General features: G+C 41.1%; 1 protein-coding gene and 1 pseudogene across 9 annotated transcripts in view; both read right to left on the bottom strand.

Annotated features, from left to right (window-relative positions):
* The window catches only part of KCNMA1 (potassium calcium-activated channel subfamily M alpha 1), a 904,559-nt gene that overhangs the window by 724,432 nt on the left and 163,572 nt on the right, over positions 1-16,555 (bottom strand). The gene's annotated exons all lie outside the window — the stretch shown is intronic.
* The window catches only part of LOC140529216 (actin-related protein 2/3 complex subunit 1A pseudogene), a 29,469-nt pseudogene continuing 27,855 nt past the window's right edge, over positions 14,942-16,555 (bottom strand).

Here is a 16,555-nt window from a genome sequence, read left to right as displayed (position 1 = left end):
GTCACCTCAATTCAGGTTCAACAATTATGCACAGTGCCCATCCAATACTGATTACTATACAAGTCTGTTTGGCCATCTCCTAAAAGTACAAAACTCAATGCTGGTCCACAGAGAGCTTCCTGGTTGTTCATGACCAATAAGATTATAGGTTTAGGGGAAGGGACCCTAGAGACTACCTGGCCTCTAAGGCACCTGACTTCCTTAAGATAGGATGGATAATTAGCCGCAGAAACAACTTGAATCAAAGTCTGCTGTGCTGTGTGAGCTTCAAGTTATAGGAGGACTACCCGGTCAGGTAAGGAACTTTATGGAAGAGGAGGTAAGATTTCAGCTGAGACCTGAAAGTTGAATATAATGGAAAGAGTGACATACCTAGAGACATGGTCTAGGTAGGTCTTTAACTTCCCTGGGCCTTTGCTTCCTCGTGTGGAAAATGAGGGGACTGGCCCAGAAGGAGAGTGAGGAGCCTTCCAGCTTCTTGATCTAGAATTCTATGATTTGTCTATACAGAAGGAGAAAGGGGGTATTGATTGATAGGGTCAGGGAAAGATAGCAGTACAAGGTACCTGTAGAAGCACCACCAGAGTTGTGAAATCCCCTGTCTCCAAAACTATCCAAGCTCTAGAGCAGTAGGAAAGTCAGAGTAGCCGAGAGCAAACAGGCTCCCTGCAATCCAAAGGGATTCATTCCTCCATCCAAAAACTCTGGTTCTCCTTCAGATGGTGGATCTCTGTCTGAAGCAGGAAGAAGCCATGAAGCCCCTAGTCTGATGCTGCTTTCTTGAGAAATGTTCCTATCTGGCATATTCCATTACAAGGAGACCATAAAACTAATGCTTAAGAGCTCACCTCCTTAAAATGTTTTCCACCTCTTTGTGAATCGGAGAAACAAATGGGACTCCAGGCGGTAATGCATTAAAGCAGCTCTCATCTAGATCAAATAACTCCCCTCTTGTGTGTGTGTGTGTGTGTGTGTGTGTGTGTGTGTGTGTGTGTGTGTGTGTGTGGTTTTCCCAGAGATCACGCATCTGGGTTTTAGCCTGCCAAAGAGGGCTGGGTGCCTAAAGCCCCATTCTGGCACTGATCACTGACCTTTAGGAGGAGACGGATGGACAACAGGCTGAAAGATACAATTTTCTGATGCATTTTCACTGAATTCCAATGGAGGAAGTGAATCTTTGCTTTCATGGGAGAGTTTTACTTCATAGCACAGGACATATTCACAGTTCATGTGATAATGAAATAATAAGAATGGACACGTTTAAAGTATCATACTTTTCAAAGCACCTTGACATCTATTGTCTAATAAATTAAGTACCTGTTATGTGCCTCATACATAGTAAGTATTGTGGAATGGTGGCTTCCTGCTAAAATCCCCCATGTATGAAGCTTTCTGGGGGCCCCTTAATGATAGTGCATCCCTCCATATTTATCTCCCATTTCTCCCATATATATCTTGTTTGTACATAGTGTTCACATGTTGCTTCTCCCATTAGACTGCGAGCAACTTAAAGGCAGAGATTGACTTTTGTCTTTCTTTGGCACAGCACCTGGTTCTTAACACTTGCTTGTTGGCTTAACTGGACTTCTTTGTTAGGTTTTATTTGTGGTTTTGTTGTTTGTTCCTTTGTTTTAGGGGACTTGGTCTCCCCGGGTCACCCAGACTGGAAGCAGAGTGGCCACTTGTGGAACAATGCCACCAGTTCAGGACTTTTCACCATCTCTATTTCTGACCTTCCCTCCTTGTCTTGCCTGGTTCCTCTGCTTCACTCCCAGCTCTCAGAGGTTCACCATCTCCATACTCTAGTTCACCTCAGAACTCCAGAACTTAATCAAACCACCAACCTCCCTTCTTCCAGTATGGGGGATTAGAAGCTTGAGCCACCATGCTCAGTAACTTGTCCTGACTTTATTGAAAACAATCAAAACTGAATGTGGTAAAATTAGAATGACCAAGCTTGGTCCCAAAAATAAGGTATAAAAAATGGATCTCCCCTCTTCCTTGCAGAGATGAGTTACTATGGATGCTGAACACTACATGGAATGTTGGACTTGGCTGATGTGCCCATAATTTTGCTGGATTTTTTTTCTTTTTTAAAATTCTCTGTTATAGGGTATGGTTCTCTGGGAAGGGTAGGAGAGGGACATATTGAGAAATGCAGGTGATATAAAAACAAAAGGTATAATTTTTTATAAAAAGAAATATGCATTAAATTCGAATTTTCAAAACAGAGGGGCATACCTATACCCATTTTACAATGAATCCCAAAGAAATCATTTGACTTGGTCAAAGTCACACAAGTGCATGTCAAATCCAGAGTTAGCAAGCAGATGAGAAAAGTAAGCGTTACTGTTGTGGATCCATTTCAGTCATGTCTAACTGACTCTAATTTGGGGGTTTTCTTGGCAAAGATACTGGAGTGGTTTGCCATTTCTTTCTCCAGCTCATTTTACAGATGAGGAAACTGAGGCAAACAGGATTAAGGGACTTGCCCAGGGTCACACAGCTAGTAAAAGTATTTGAAGCTAGATTTGAACTTAAGACCTCCTAATTTTAGGGTAAGTGCTCTAGCCCCTGCTCGAGACAGATAGAGCAATTTCCACTCCCTAGTCCCATTTTGTAGAACTCTGTTTCCATGAGGTATTTTAAAATCCCTTCAGAATAAGACTTAAAGTTAGAGTTTTAAGCCTGCTTCAAACACATGCTAACTATGTGACCCTGGACAAGTTACCTCATTTCTCAGAGCCCCAGTTTACTCATCTGTAAAATGGAGATAATATTTACATAATTTTACATTTATATATTGTATCTATACTTGTTATATATAGACATATTTAACAACAGAGTGGTTAAAAAGATCAAATAAGATAACATGTAAAACACTTCTCAAACCTTAAAATGCCTTATAAATGCTGTCATCATGGTGGTTGCTGTTACTCCTTCTTAAAGTTGGCTTCACAAAAGCCATTGACTTCCCCTCCTCTGGCACCATGTTCCCTTCCATTGTATCTCAAGCTAGAGGGATGATGGTGGTTTGATGGCTCCTCTCCAAGACTCCTGTCCATGGGACTGCTCCTTTGGCTCTGTTGGAGAGGCCTTCACCTTACCATTCTACTTCCACCCATCATATTAATTAAAGACCCACCAGAGTGCAATACATCGAAAAAGACCCAAGTTCAGCCTTCTACAAGAATTATAATGCGAGGAGCCTACTTCCATTTAAAGGAATCAGCATGTGGTGATTGTATAAACCAAATAAACCATATTAGGAAATATTTATGGTTGTGAGAGCGACAGCTGGTATTAGACATGAGAAGAGGTCATGATGAGCTATTTCCTTTGGGCTTCTTGAGGTCAAATATTCCAATGAGTTATGGTTATCCAAGACCAAATGAGCACAATTATGTGCCAAATGATTTCCCTCTGGATCTTCTTAGCCCAGGGAGTACATGTGGAGCTTAGACATTTGTTTAGAACAAATAACTCCCCTCTCAAGTGTGTGTGTGTGTGTGTGTGTGTGTGTGCGTGTGTGTGTGTGTTGGTTTCCACAGAGATCAGACATTTATTAAATGCCTGCTATGTGTAAAGCCTTCCTTTCCTCAAAAAGCTTACTTTCTTCTGTATTAACAGGTGGTTAGGTTTGCAAGAACACAGAGTCACAGAAGTAGAGCTGGAAAGGACCTGAGGTCATCTCATCTCAAATCTTTTATTTTATATAAGAGGAAACTGAGGTCAAAGTTAAGTGACTTGCCCAAGGTCACAGAGGTGGTCAGTGGCAGAGGGAAGGTCCAGATTTTCTTCACTGACCCTTGTCTTGTGGTTCTCAGTTACTTTTCCCCTCTACAAAGCAAGTATGTCCAGGACCCCCTAACAGGACGCATCCAGTAGATAATGTGTGTCTGTTTAGCCTACGTAACCACCTCAAAAGCAAACTCTTAGCGTTGCTGGCTTCAGTCAAGACTCCGCTGAAATCAGAGAAGCCTTTCTCTGTCCCTTCCAGGGGTGGGGAACTTGCAGCCTTGAGGCCACATGTGGCCCTCTAGGTCCTCAAATGCAGCTTTGAGTGAATCCAAATTTCACACAATTCCATTAGTTCCATCCCCACAGAGGTCACCTTCCAGCTTTCCATGGATCTTGTTCGTCTTTAGTTCTTTATTTTACCTGCCCCCCCCACAGAAGGTGAGATTCCTAAGGGCAGGAATGGGCTCTATGCTTTTCTTTATATCCTCAAGACATGTCACAGAGTCGGCTGCATCCTAATTCAGAATAAGTACTTGTTAACTGACTGACAAATTGTTCTTGAGAAATTTAATTGGTTTCCTGCTGAGCTGAGGGCTGCAAAGAATCCCAGCCTGGTCCATTCACCAGAAAGTTGCTCCCATCAATCTTTTAAGGGAACCTAATCTGTCTGTAGGGGTTTCTGAACCCTCCCCCTGACCTATGGGATTGTGCTTTCAAAGTTAGGACAACCAGAGCATGAAACAAGGTCTTGGGAAAATTAAGTGGAAATCCAGCTAAGCCCTTGATGAGGGCCCAGGAGTGTGGGGAGGAGACATTCCAAATCACTGGTCAAAGCCATCAGAAGTCTCTTGGGATTGCTTGCAAGGGAAGTAGGTGCTTGGCTGAGCTCAGCCAGCATCCCAGACTCCCAGAGCCCCACAACCGCTGGGCTGGAAGGTCTCCCTGCACCTGAATACAGACTCTCTCAGTCTCCCAGACATCCATCATTTGCTCAAGGACATCCCCAGGAGTGGGGAAATCCCTACCCAGTGAAGCAGCCCACTTTACTTTAAGATCGCTCTAATTGACAACAAGGCTTTCTCTCCCACAGGGTATCAATCTGCTCCCCAGTAACTTCCACCTGTGTCTTTGTCCTCTGGGACAAAGCAAAGAGAGTCTGTTTGTTAGAGGTAGAAAGGTAGATGGTGGATAGAGTGCTAGACAGAGGCAGGAGAACCACTTCAGACAGCTAAAAGCTTGTGACCTTGGACAAATCACTTTCCTTCTCTTGGCCTCAGTCTCTCCATCTGTAAAATGGGGATAATAAAAGCACCTCCTACACAGGGTTGCTGTGAAGAGATAATCCAAAGGGCTTCACAAACCTAGAGTGCTACATAAATGCTAACTATTATTATTAAGTCTAATTCTCATTTCCAATTATATTTTCCTACTTCTATTATGTTCCCCCACCAAAAAAGAAAAAGAAAGAATTACTCTTCCCAGGCTGAATATCCCTGTTTCCTTCATGTGCTACTTGTATATCCTGCTTTCCAGTCCTCACCCTGCCAGCCCTTTTCTGGATGTGTTCCAACCTGTCAATGTCCTTCCTAAAATGTGGGACCCAGACCTGAACAATACTCCAGATGGCTGATGAGGGCAGAGTCCAGCAAGAAGATCACTTCCCTCATTCTAGACCTTCCATCGTACTTAATGCCAACTCCATTAACTTTCAAAGTGCCGTGTCAATGATTAACTCACTTTCAGCTTTTAGTCTTTTAAAACTCCCAGATACTTTTCACACAAATTGGTATCTAGTCATATCTTTCCTATCCTTTACCAGTAGCACCTGGCACCTACTATGTGCTTAGTACATAGTAGGTTTAAGAAATGCTTTCTCATTCATTCAGTAAAACTTAATCTCCTTAAGGTCAAACACTATTTTTTCATTTGGTTTGGTTTTTGTGTTTTCACCCTCAGAGACTTGCACTGTGCATTGTACAAGGTGGATACTTAATGGATGCTTGTTGAATTGGGGAAAAGAGAAACTGAGCTTTTGAACCCAAGAGTAGAAGTTTACATTTGCTCCTATAAGATAGCATCTAATTAAATTCAGCTAATTGTTGCAGGCTACCAAATCTTTTTTTTTATCATTAACTTAAATATAAAGTAAAATAGAAAAGAAAGCATGTCATTGGCATAGCATGTCATTGGCATAGCATGTTATTGGCATAGCATGTCATTGGCATAGCATGTTATTGGCATAGCAAAGCATATCAAATCTTTTAGAAGACTGCATCTACTATCCAAAGTGTACATTTCCCAAAAGCATCGTGTACAAACTGCAATGGATATGTTATCTATGCCCATCATCTAAATCAAAATGGTGAACAGCATAGAAGCAGGGAACAATCCACAGGGCAAACCACTAGAAAACTCCCTTTTCTCCAAACAATACTGCCACATACATAGCACAACTATTACTATTCTTATTTTCCAGACAAGGGAATGATTCTCAGGGAAGATATCTTAATTGACTTGTCTACAGTCATGCAGCTTGTAAGACTGGGGCCTGAAGACCCAGACTCTGTCTTTGGGCCTATATTCTTTCTTCAATACTATCACACTGTGATTTTTTTCTTTTACTCTATAAAAAGATATCCTTTTTTTTGTCTTTGCTGAAGGGTTCTTAACTTTTTTTGTGTTGTGTATCCTTTTGGCAGTGTGCTGAGACCTATTGACCCCTTCTGAGAATTATGTTTGTGGTCTACTTTCATAATTCTAGGAAATACTACATTTCAGTGAAAATAAAGATGTATTTTTCCCCATGCAACTTCATGGACCTTCAGAGATCTATCTATGGACCCCCAGGTTAAGAACCCCTGCTCTATCAGGATGGCAGCATGATCTTCATCCCAGCTCTGAAATGGACTCATGCATTTAGGAGTTGGTCTCGCTTTTCCCTCCCATCTGGAAAAATGCAGTGATAAATCCTTCCTTTCTCCAGCTTACAAAGAAACTATGAGGATAAACTAAGATCAGATAAAGAGCAAAGGAAGGGAGGAAAAAAGGAGAATGAATTTCAAAGAATTAAAATTATTCCTGTCCACCAAGGCAGCTCCTCCTGGCTGAGCATAAGGGGGCTGCTTTATGAGTTGAGTATTTGATAGCCCACGCTCTAAAAATACAAAGTAGGCTAACTCTCAGAACGGTTTATTGCTGCACAAGGGAGTTAATACAGGTATTAAAAACTCAGCAGAGCTATAAGCCTAGCAGCAGGCCCACGGGCTCTGGGGCCTCTCAGAGCAGGATAATATGGGCTATTTCCTTCCAGGGCTCAACAAGACGAAATGGGAAGAAATTGGTCTGAGGAAGCACCAGTGTTGAGATGCACCATGCTGCTCTGTCATGCTGGAGGTCTTTGGTGGGCAGGAGAAAAATTCAAAGGAAAAACAACAGAATTCTCAAGGGAGAATATGAAGCCAGCTGCAAGTTAACTGGCCAACTGGGAACAGCCTTGGAAGTGGCATCCTATATAAATGGGCCATACAGAGACAGACAGCTGCCCCTTACCAGTGGGACAGCAAGTTTGCTTCTCACTAAACGGGGAGAGAGAGAGAGAGACAGAAAGAGAGACAGAGACAGAGACAGAGACACAGAGAGACAGAGAGACAGAGAGAGAGAGAGAGACAGAAAGACAGAGAGACAGAGAGAGACAGAGACAGAGAGAGAGAGAGAGACAGAAAGACAGAGAGACAGAGAGAGACAGAGACAGAGAGAGAGAGAGAGAGAGAGAGAGAGAGAGAGAAAGCTATACCAGATCTTAGCCTCAAAGAGATCTCAAGAGATTATTCTCTCCAACTTCCTCACTTTTCTCAAAGGAAAATGTGGTTTTCTCCATTTTATAGGTGAGGCTCTCTCAGTGACTCGCCCAAAGCCCCAGGCTGGCTCATCAGTGTTAAGGAACAGAATCCAAGTTTTCTGCCTCCTAGGACCAGAGAAGGACCTTTCTGTTCTCTCAGGAGGGCTTCTCCCTTGCCACTTCAGCACACTTGTAGGCCAAGATGTGCCAATGTGACTCTAGTAACAAAAAACTCAATTTTAAATGGGCCTGAGCCAGGAAGGAAAGTGTTCTGGGAGAGAGAATCATATCACACATTGCTACCTCAAGTAGAAAATTATTTCTAAACTACTTATTTTCTTGGATCCTTCTCCAATTAGCCCTGCTAATTATAAGTTAACTGTCACTCACTCGCTGTGTTATCCTAGGAAAATCACTTGACCTCTCTGACCTCTTTAATCTGTAAAATGAAGCGTTGGAGTAGGTGTTCTCTAAGGCATCTTCCATCACCATAGTACTCTCTGATTTGCAATGTATCAAATGTGAGGAGAATTATATCCCTATTTCTAAAGCAGAGGCAGCTGTACAAAGTTTACGCTAACCCCAAGGTAGCTACAAGGGCATTGAGAAGACATCAGGGATTCTGTCTATCTCTAACACATCTTACAGGGTCTACAACACAGGTTATTTCACTTTTTTGTTTTGTTTTTACAGGCAACACATAGAATACCAACCCTGTTGCTTATTTCAATTCAACAGAATGAATCAGTGCATATTATGCGCAAGGTATCTCTGACTACCATGCCCTCCATTTCTGTAAGATTACTTCAAAGTCAGATTATTTGAGAGCTACAGTAGGTCACCAGCCTTCCCTTTAGCAGAAGGAAGGAGTTTGAGCAGGAGACTAGACAGTTCTCACCTTATAAAAATTTGACTTTACATAAAGAATTCTGAGACACATGAGAAGATGTAAGAGAAACACGTATGAAGGGAGTTTTTGGAGGAAAAAAGTGTGCCCACAGTTCAATCCCGATTTTTGTCGGTTTGACAAAGATGAAATATTTGAAGACGTGAGTAACTAGGTGGTAAAATTAGCACAAGAATTGAAGCTAGAAGGGGATGAGAAGGATGTGGAGGAGTTGATGGAGTATCATGGAGAAAAACTGTCGAATGAGGATCTGATTGAACTGTTAGCTGCAAAGACCTCAGAAAAAGAAAGGCAAGCTTTGGAACCCAAGGTTGAACCAAAAAAGTTGGTCACAAAATAGCTGACAGAAGCATGTCATCATTTGAGTGAATTGTTTTTCTTGTATAGAAAAGATGGATGCAAATACTTTAAGATTTTTAAGAGTTCAGACTAGCTGAAGATAATATTGCTTGCTACCATCAGAAATACAAGGAAAAAAAGGGAACTACCGTCCAAACATTTCTGAACAGCTTCATTTAAAAAAAGTTGTGCAGTCACCTGCCAATGAAACTAGGCGCGGTAGGTAGGAAAAGGTCAACATAATGCACACCTATGTTAATTTTACTGTGCAGTACTGTGCCTACTTGATCATTAACTTTACCTTTCATTTCATTCTGTTCATTATCATGGTAGAGTATTTAATATGTCTGTATTTAAGTGTACTTTACAACTTACATAAAGGTATTATTTTGTGTATGACTTTGTTGTATAGGCTAAATGAAATGGGTAGGTAGGGGCAAATTTGCATTATTTAAAAATCATTTTATATAGAGGTCTGCAGAATGGTCCACTTAGGTAAAGTGAGAACTGTTTGTAATTGGACAAGGCCCACCTGACCTGAAATGGAAAAAAACAACAGTTTACAAGTAAAATTTAATCCAAATTGGGGGAAAAAATAAAACTTATTCCCTTGATCTCCTTTTTGGTTCTCAGATGGTTGTTCAGTTGTGTCTGATTCTCTGTGATGCACTTTGGGGTTTTCTTGGCAAAGATACTGGCATGGTTTGCCATTTCTTTCTCTGGTGGTTTAATAGAGGTTAAGTGACTTGCCCAGGATCATATAGCTATTAAGTGTCTGAGGCTGGATTTGAACCCAGGTCTCCCTAACTCCAAGCCCAGCACTCTATATACTGAGTCACTTAGGTGTCAGACATTAAGAGCAAGACAGGACCATGTAGTACAATTGCAATGAGGTACAGCGAGGTTATCACTTGACCAAGGTCATACGAGTGAGCAAAGTTGAGTTTCTAAGCTAAGTCATCTGACCCCAAAGCCCTCTGGCCTTCTACTTTACCACTGAGTGGTCACAAAGATGCTTGGGGTTTAGGTTTTACCTTTTCCCGCTGCTCCTCAAGCATGACTCTCACTGGGGTTTTTTGTTTTAAAATTAAGGGAGGATTGGAGGTAGGTGGGCAGGGGAAAGACAAGATTCATTCAGCCACTCCTCCTGAGCGGCATTCTAATTTGTATAAATCCTTGATTCTTAATAGCATGATGGTCAGGATCCAAGGCTAGATTTCAAGGCCTGCTCCCTCTTCCCAGAATTACAATTACTAATTAATATGGGGGTAGGGCAGGGAAGGGGGTAATGACAGAGAAGGGAAACTCACATGAAATATGAAACTTTGACTTTCCAAAGAAGCCAAATGAACCACTGTCCAGTATGGGCAGGGGCTTGGCTGGCAAGAGTCGGGAATCCTCAAGAAGGCACTCCCCTTGGCAGCTGCCCCAGGAACTAACAGATGAATGTGACTGGTGCCTGAGTACTGGTCCCTGACTCTGTGACCTCTGCCTTCTCTAAACTCCTAGCATCCCTCTAGGCCTCATTCTGCTTTTCAGGAGTCACATAGTCATTGTTTCTCAGGCTGGGAAGCAAAGTCCAACCTTCAGCCATCCCTTCTAAAGCATCTGCAGTCAGGGACCATTCAGCCTCCACTAAAAGACCTGCTCTTTTATGATTTTTAAATGGATTAATCTTGTCTCTCCAACAAGATCATAACCTCCTTGAAAGTGAGAATAGGATGGGCATAAAGGAGGTGCTGAAAACATTTGGATTGGGTATGGGGGTGATTCAAAGAATGTCTCACCACTAAGGAGGCAGCAAGAGCTCTGGAGACCTGTCAGTGGTGAACCTAACTCACTGCATGCCCGCAGTTTGCCTCTCATGGCCTCAGTTTCCTCCTCTGTAAAATTAGTGAGTGGCCTTAGATGATCTCAAAGGTCTCTTCCAACTCCAATAGCCCATTGTTTTCTAAGCCTAACCTTGTTTTTGAAACATGCCCACCCACTGGGCATTTTATTAAGTGCCCATCATATGACAGGCACAGTTTTATTCTAGTCTAGTTGGGGGAAACACATATACAAAGGTGGGTCTATACAATTAGATATAAAATAGATGCAGGGTGATAGGGTGGGGAGGGGGAGGCACTAACAGCTGGAGTGATCAGTAAAGGCATCATGAAGGTGGTCGCAGGCCTTTAGATCCACTGAGAACAATATGATTGATTGACTGTTGTGAGAATGATGAAATGATTGAACCATTCAATAACAACAAAGGACTTAGAGGGAGAAGAGAATTGCTTAGGAGTCCTCTAGGATACAAATCCAGACCTTTAGACTCCAAATCCAGTGTTCTCTCAACTACACTTAAATTCCCAGCATTGAATGTCAAAACATGCCATTAATTACTGGCAGGACATTAGAGCTGAAAGGTAGCTTTGAGATCCCTAGTCATAGGGTCATCCACTGAGAGCTAAAAAGGAACCTCAAGGTTACTCAGACCAGAGACTTGTGGGCTCACTCTCCCAAATGCAACCTGAACCAGATTAAAACATAAATTGAGAAATACTTCATCAGACAAATAAAAATACAATAAAACAGATAATATTACATTTTAGAACAAAGTCAATATGTGGCCCATAGGGGCCATTATGTATGGATCTCCTCTTAAGTCTGACATTACTGGTCTGGAGTTTCTTTATTTTACAGATGAGGTCCTGGAGTGAACTGTCCAGAACCACACATAACCTGGGACTGGTCAGACAGAACTGTGATTTGAACTTCCTTTGAAAGCAGCATCCAAGCCTGAGTGAGAAAGTCCCAGAAAACCTTAGCAGGTTGCGGACCAGGGCCTTGGCTTCCTGACTGTGGTGCACCCAGCCCTGTTGCTAGGCACTATAAGAGATACAAAAGAAAAACAAATGCTTCCTGCCTTTTGGAGGGAAAAGTGAGGCGGGGGGACTTATAATCTAGTTGGAGAGACCAGACAAATGTATATGAAGTAATAGATAAAAGCAGGTACAATTCACATTAGTCCATGGCTAATGGGTGTTCACAGTTATGAGAAGAGGGATTCAGAGAAAAAGGAGGTAAACAAGGTCTAATGTGACCAGAGATGTCTTCCAGAAGGAGGCAGTATTTAAGTTGCTCGGACATTTTTCAATCATGTCTGACTTCTCATGACCCCTTTTGGAGTTTTCTTGGCAGAGGTACTGGAGTGGTTTGCCATTTCCTTCTCCAGCTTATTTTCTGGATGAGGAAATTGAGGCAAACAGGGTAAAGTGACTTGCCCAGGGTCACCAAGCTAGTAAGTGTCTAGAGTTGAGTTTGAATTCAGGAAGAAATTCCTGACTCCAAGTCCAGTGCTTTACCCACTTCACCACTTAAATTAAACCCTTAAATTAAACCAATAATAACAATCAAGCAGTAAGTATAATTTTTAGAGGCTTAAAATTTGCAAAGCACTTTACATATAATATCTCATTTGCTCCTCACAATAACCCTGTAATGTTAAGTGTTATTGTCATCTCCATATTACTTATGAGAAAACTGAGGTTAGTAACTTCCTCGGGATGGCACAGCTGTGTAAGTGTCTGAGGTGGGATTTAAACCTAGGTCTTCCTGGCACAAAACCCAGTGCCCTATTTATTCCCTGCTCCAGACAAAGGAGGCTATTCTAAGAAAGGGGAACAATGAGAGCAGAGAAGACGTGCTATTCAGGTGGCTTCATGATGCCAGGACACTACTTAATGAAAAAGAAAACTAACCCAATGTATAGGATGCCATAAATCAGACCATGGCATTAATTAAAGCATCATGCGGAAACTCTGAATATCATGAACAGCTACAAGTCACAGAGCAGTTGGCTCATACATTTCTACATGGCTCAAAATACAGTCCCAGTTCCTGGGCATAATCTGCTTACATATTCATCTTTTCAAATCACATTCCGGGCCCTTCTCAGCAGCTTAAACTCAGTGACTGTGTCTGTTCATAATCTTTCATCTTAATTCATGGCTAGGAAACCTCCATGCTGTACCTTGAGCCTGTTTGTGGGGCAGATTTCATGCCGAGGAACTGCATTTTAATCAAACTCACCCTTAATTGCATTTTTATGACGAACAGTCTACCCACATTCACTCATCTGCAGTGATTCTAGTAGGGTTTATAATTAGTGATCAGGCTCAGGGCTAAAGGGCAGCAGGTAATCTGGTCCTTCTATTTTATGGTGGAGGAGACTGAGGCCCAGGGGAAGTTTAAGTGATTTTCCCAAGGTTGTATTATTCAGATATTCTCTATGGAGATGAAGGAAGGAAGAAAATAATTATATAAAATAACTATATTACAATAATATTAATATAAATATTTTAGTTGTACAATATATTAAGTATAATTTTAAATTATTATGATGATAATTATGGCAAGTATATAAATAGCTATTGGTCAGTCATTTTTTATCGTGTCTGACTCTTCATGATCCCGTTTGGGGTTTTCTTGGCCGAGATACTGGTGCAGTTTGCTATTTCCTTCTCCAGCTCATTTAACAGGTGAGGAAACTGAGGTAAACAGGGTTAAGTGACTTGCCCAGGGTCACACAGTTAGTACGTGTCTGAGGCTAAATTTGAACCCAGATCTTCTTCACTCTAGACATGGCACTCTATCCACTCCGCTACCTAGCTACCCATAATAATATATATAATGATATATAATAAAATTATAGAAGTATATGAATTACATTTAATTAATTTAATTTAATTAATATTTAATTAATTTAATATATTTATATAAATATATAGAAATTATAATTATAGATATAACGTATAATAAGATAAATTAAGTGCCTACTATGTGCCAAGCACTGTACTAAGCATTTTTTATAACTATTATCTCCTTCCACTGGTCCTCTTTGAGAACAAGCGATGAACAAGTTCAAGTATTAATTAAGCACCTACTGTGTACAAGGCATTGTTAAATGCTTTACAACATTATCTCATTTGACCTCACAACCACCCTGGGAGGCAGATGCTATTATTATCCCCATTTTACAGATGAGGAAACTGAGGCAGCCAGCTATTCAGCGATTTGCCAGGGTTGCACGGCTGGAGTCTGAGTCCAAATTTGAATTCAGGTCTTTCTGAATCCAGGCCCATGTCTCTATGCACTATGGCGCCACCTAGCGGCCTCTAACAAAAGTTGATCAATAATGATCCACAAGAATTGTACAGTAGAAAGAGCCCACTAGCTTTGGAGTCAGGGAACCTGGGTTCAAATCCTGACTCTGATGTCTACTACCTATATGACCATGATTCCTCATCTGTAAAATGAGGGATTTAGACTAGAGAGCCCCTCTACCATCCAATGATCCCAATGCAGCCTCGCCTAAGAGAACTCAGCTTGGTTTGAGTGCATCGTTCACAGGCACATCTCTGTCAGAAAGCCCAAATTGGTAGCATACCTGGTATAACTAACTTTCGATGGTCTTGATCGTAGCTTTCAAAATAATCCTTTTTCCCTGCAGACTCCTGCAGTCTAGAATCAATGCAGTGCAGATCAATGTTCTCTGCAAATGACGGACCCATGGATTCTCAATGGCTGAACGTATCCCCAAAGAGTGGTTATCCAACTCCTCCATTGCCTTCGGCAACGGGGAAGCCACCACCTTCCCAGAAAGTGCATTCCACTCTTAGGGAGTTCAAATCATCTGGAATCTTTCCCTTCCACCAAACATTAATCTAACACTCAGCAGCTTCTACTCAGCATGTCTAGTTCTGCCAAGATGAACTAGCCTAATCCTTCTTCTATGTGACAGCCCTTCAGAAACTTGAAAATAATGATTCTGGTCCTTCTAAGTCTTCTCATCTCTAAGTTAAATACCTCTCTTTCAACTAATTCTTGAGTTCAAATCTTTCCTGAGACACCTGCTAGTTGTGTGATCCTGGGTAAGTCATCTAGCCTCTCTCATTTATAATGTTAATTTATATTTATAAAGCTTATGTATATATTACATTTATTTATAAATTATATATTATTATATTTATACATGGTATATAAATTATATGTTCATAAAGTTATATAAATTATATTTATATATTATATATTTATAAATTATATCAAAATTATAGAGAGAGAGTTTATATAAAATATATTTATGGTTATGTTTATAAGCTTACATATAAGTTCTACGTATTTATAAATTCTATATGAATCACACGTATTCATAAATTATATATGTTAGACATATATTTATAAAATTCATGTATAAATTATATATATTTATAAGGTTTATATATAAAATTTATCAAGTTACCTCATTTATAAAAATAGGGATAAAAATAGTGCTCACCTCACAGGGTTGTTATGGGGATCAAATTAGATAATAAATGCAAAGCACTTTGAAAACCATATAGTTCATTGCTATTCTGATGTGGCCCCCAAGCTTCTCATCCACCCAAGTCCCTTCTTAAGAAGTCATAGCTTATTTCTTTCTTTCTAAATGGGGCACCCAAACTGAACACAATCCTCCAGATAAAGTCTCAGCATTTGATGGAAGTTCTAATGTCCTGTGAATTTGAAGTTGGTTGAGACAAATTAGCCAAGAGCTTCGTTCCCTTGCCAGTAGCTAGCCCAATTAAAGGTGAGGGTCTATGCCTTTGATTTACCCTTTGGAACATCATCTCCCGTATACTCCCACACATACACCCGTGGACCCTATTATGGGTTTAGCTTGTCTTGAATTCAGACTTGGAAGCTGGAAAGACTTAAGTTGTTAGCCCATCTTTGGAATAGTTAATTTAGAACTCTAATTTAGCTAGGTCTTTCATGAATGAACTGTTCCCTGCCCAGGACTAGCTCATGGCTGAGACCACTGACCATTGGGGCAGGCAGGACTTCCTGGGCCACTGTGTAGGCTAACTGAAGAATATTCCCATAGAACTAAGTCAAAAGCCATTTGGAAATCCCCCTGAGACAGAAAACAGTACTTGCTGGCAAATGCCCAAGTTCCAAGACCTCTAGAGAAAGCTTTTAGAAGTCTCATACATAATACCAAAGGTGGGGCCAGAAGGCTTTAAAAAAAAAAAATCCATCCAACTTGCTGAGTCAGGAAATAGAAACAAATTAATGGTGACTTTGGGTCCTTTCAAGACTGTGCAGTGTTCTAAATGAAAATTGATGTCATCTTAAAACCCAGAAACCAAAGCAATTGTGATTTTGGAGGAAGTTCTAATTTCTTAATGGATTTTCTTTTCTGGGGGGAGGGGAAAGAGGAGGAAAGAAGGGAATGAGGATTCACAGAGGTTTTAAAGCTAATAACAAAGTCTCATAGGTCAGACAGCGGCTGGCGAGCAATCAAAAGATGGGGATGTTTCCTGGAACTCTGATCCCCCTAATACCTGATGAAAGCCTGCAAGGGATGCCAAATATTCCATAGAGAAAATCAACAAAGATAAGTTATGACACCTGGGTCCTGCTACCCAAGCATGTGTCCCATGACTGGCGCTCTCAGGAGACTTCATTTAGAAAGCAATGGAAAGTCTGGGTTGGGCTTCATGGTCCCAGAGGCACCTCCTTCCACTGTGACTGACCCTAGCTTTCTGGAGGAACTTCACGAGCCTTAATTAAAGGTTGGAAACAGGGAGGAAGCAGAGGAAAGCCCTGAAGAACTCCAGGCTCTCTTTCTCTTCCTTTCTCTCTCTTGGCAGCTCATTCCGGATATTGGAGAGAGCTTGAAACTGTCTAAGAGATACAAAAGT

The sequence above is a fragment of the Notamacropus eugenii genome, chromosome 1 (assembly GCF_028372415.1).
Source record: "Notamacropus eugenii isolate mMacEug1 chromosome 1, mMacEug1.pri_v2, whole genome shotgun sequence".
Lineage (NCBI taxonomy): Eukaryota > Metazoa > Chordata > Mammalia > Diprotodontia > Macropodidae > Notamacropus > Notamacropus eugenii.
This window is presented reverse-complemented; position numbering and strand designations above follow the sequence as displayed.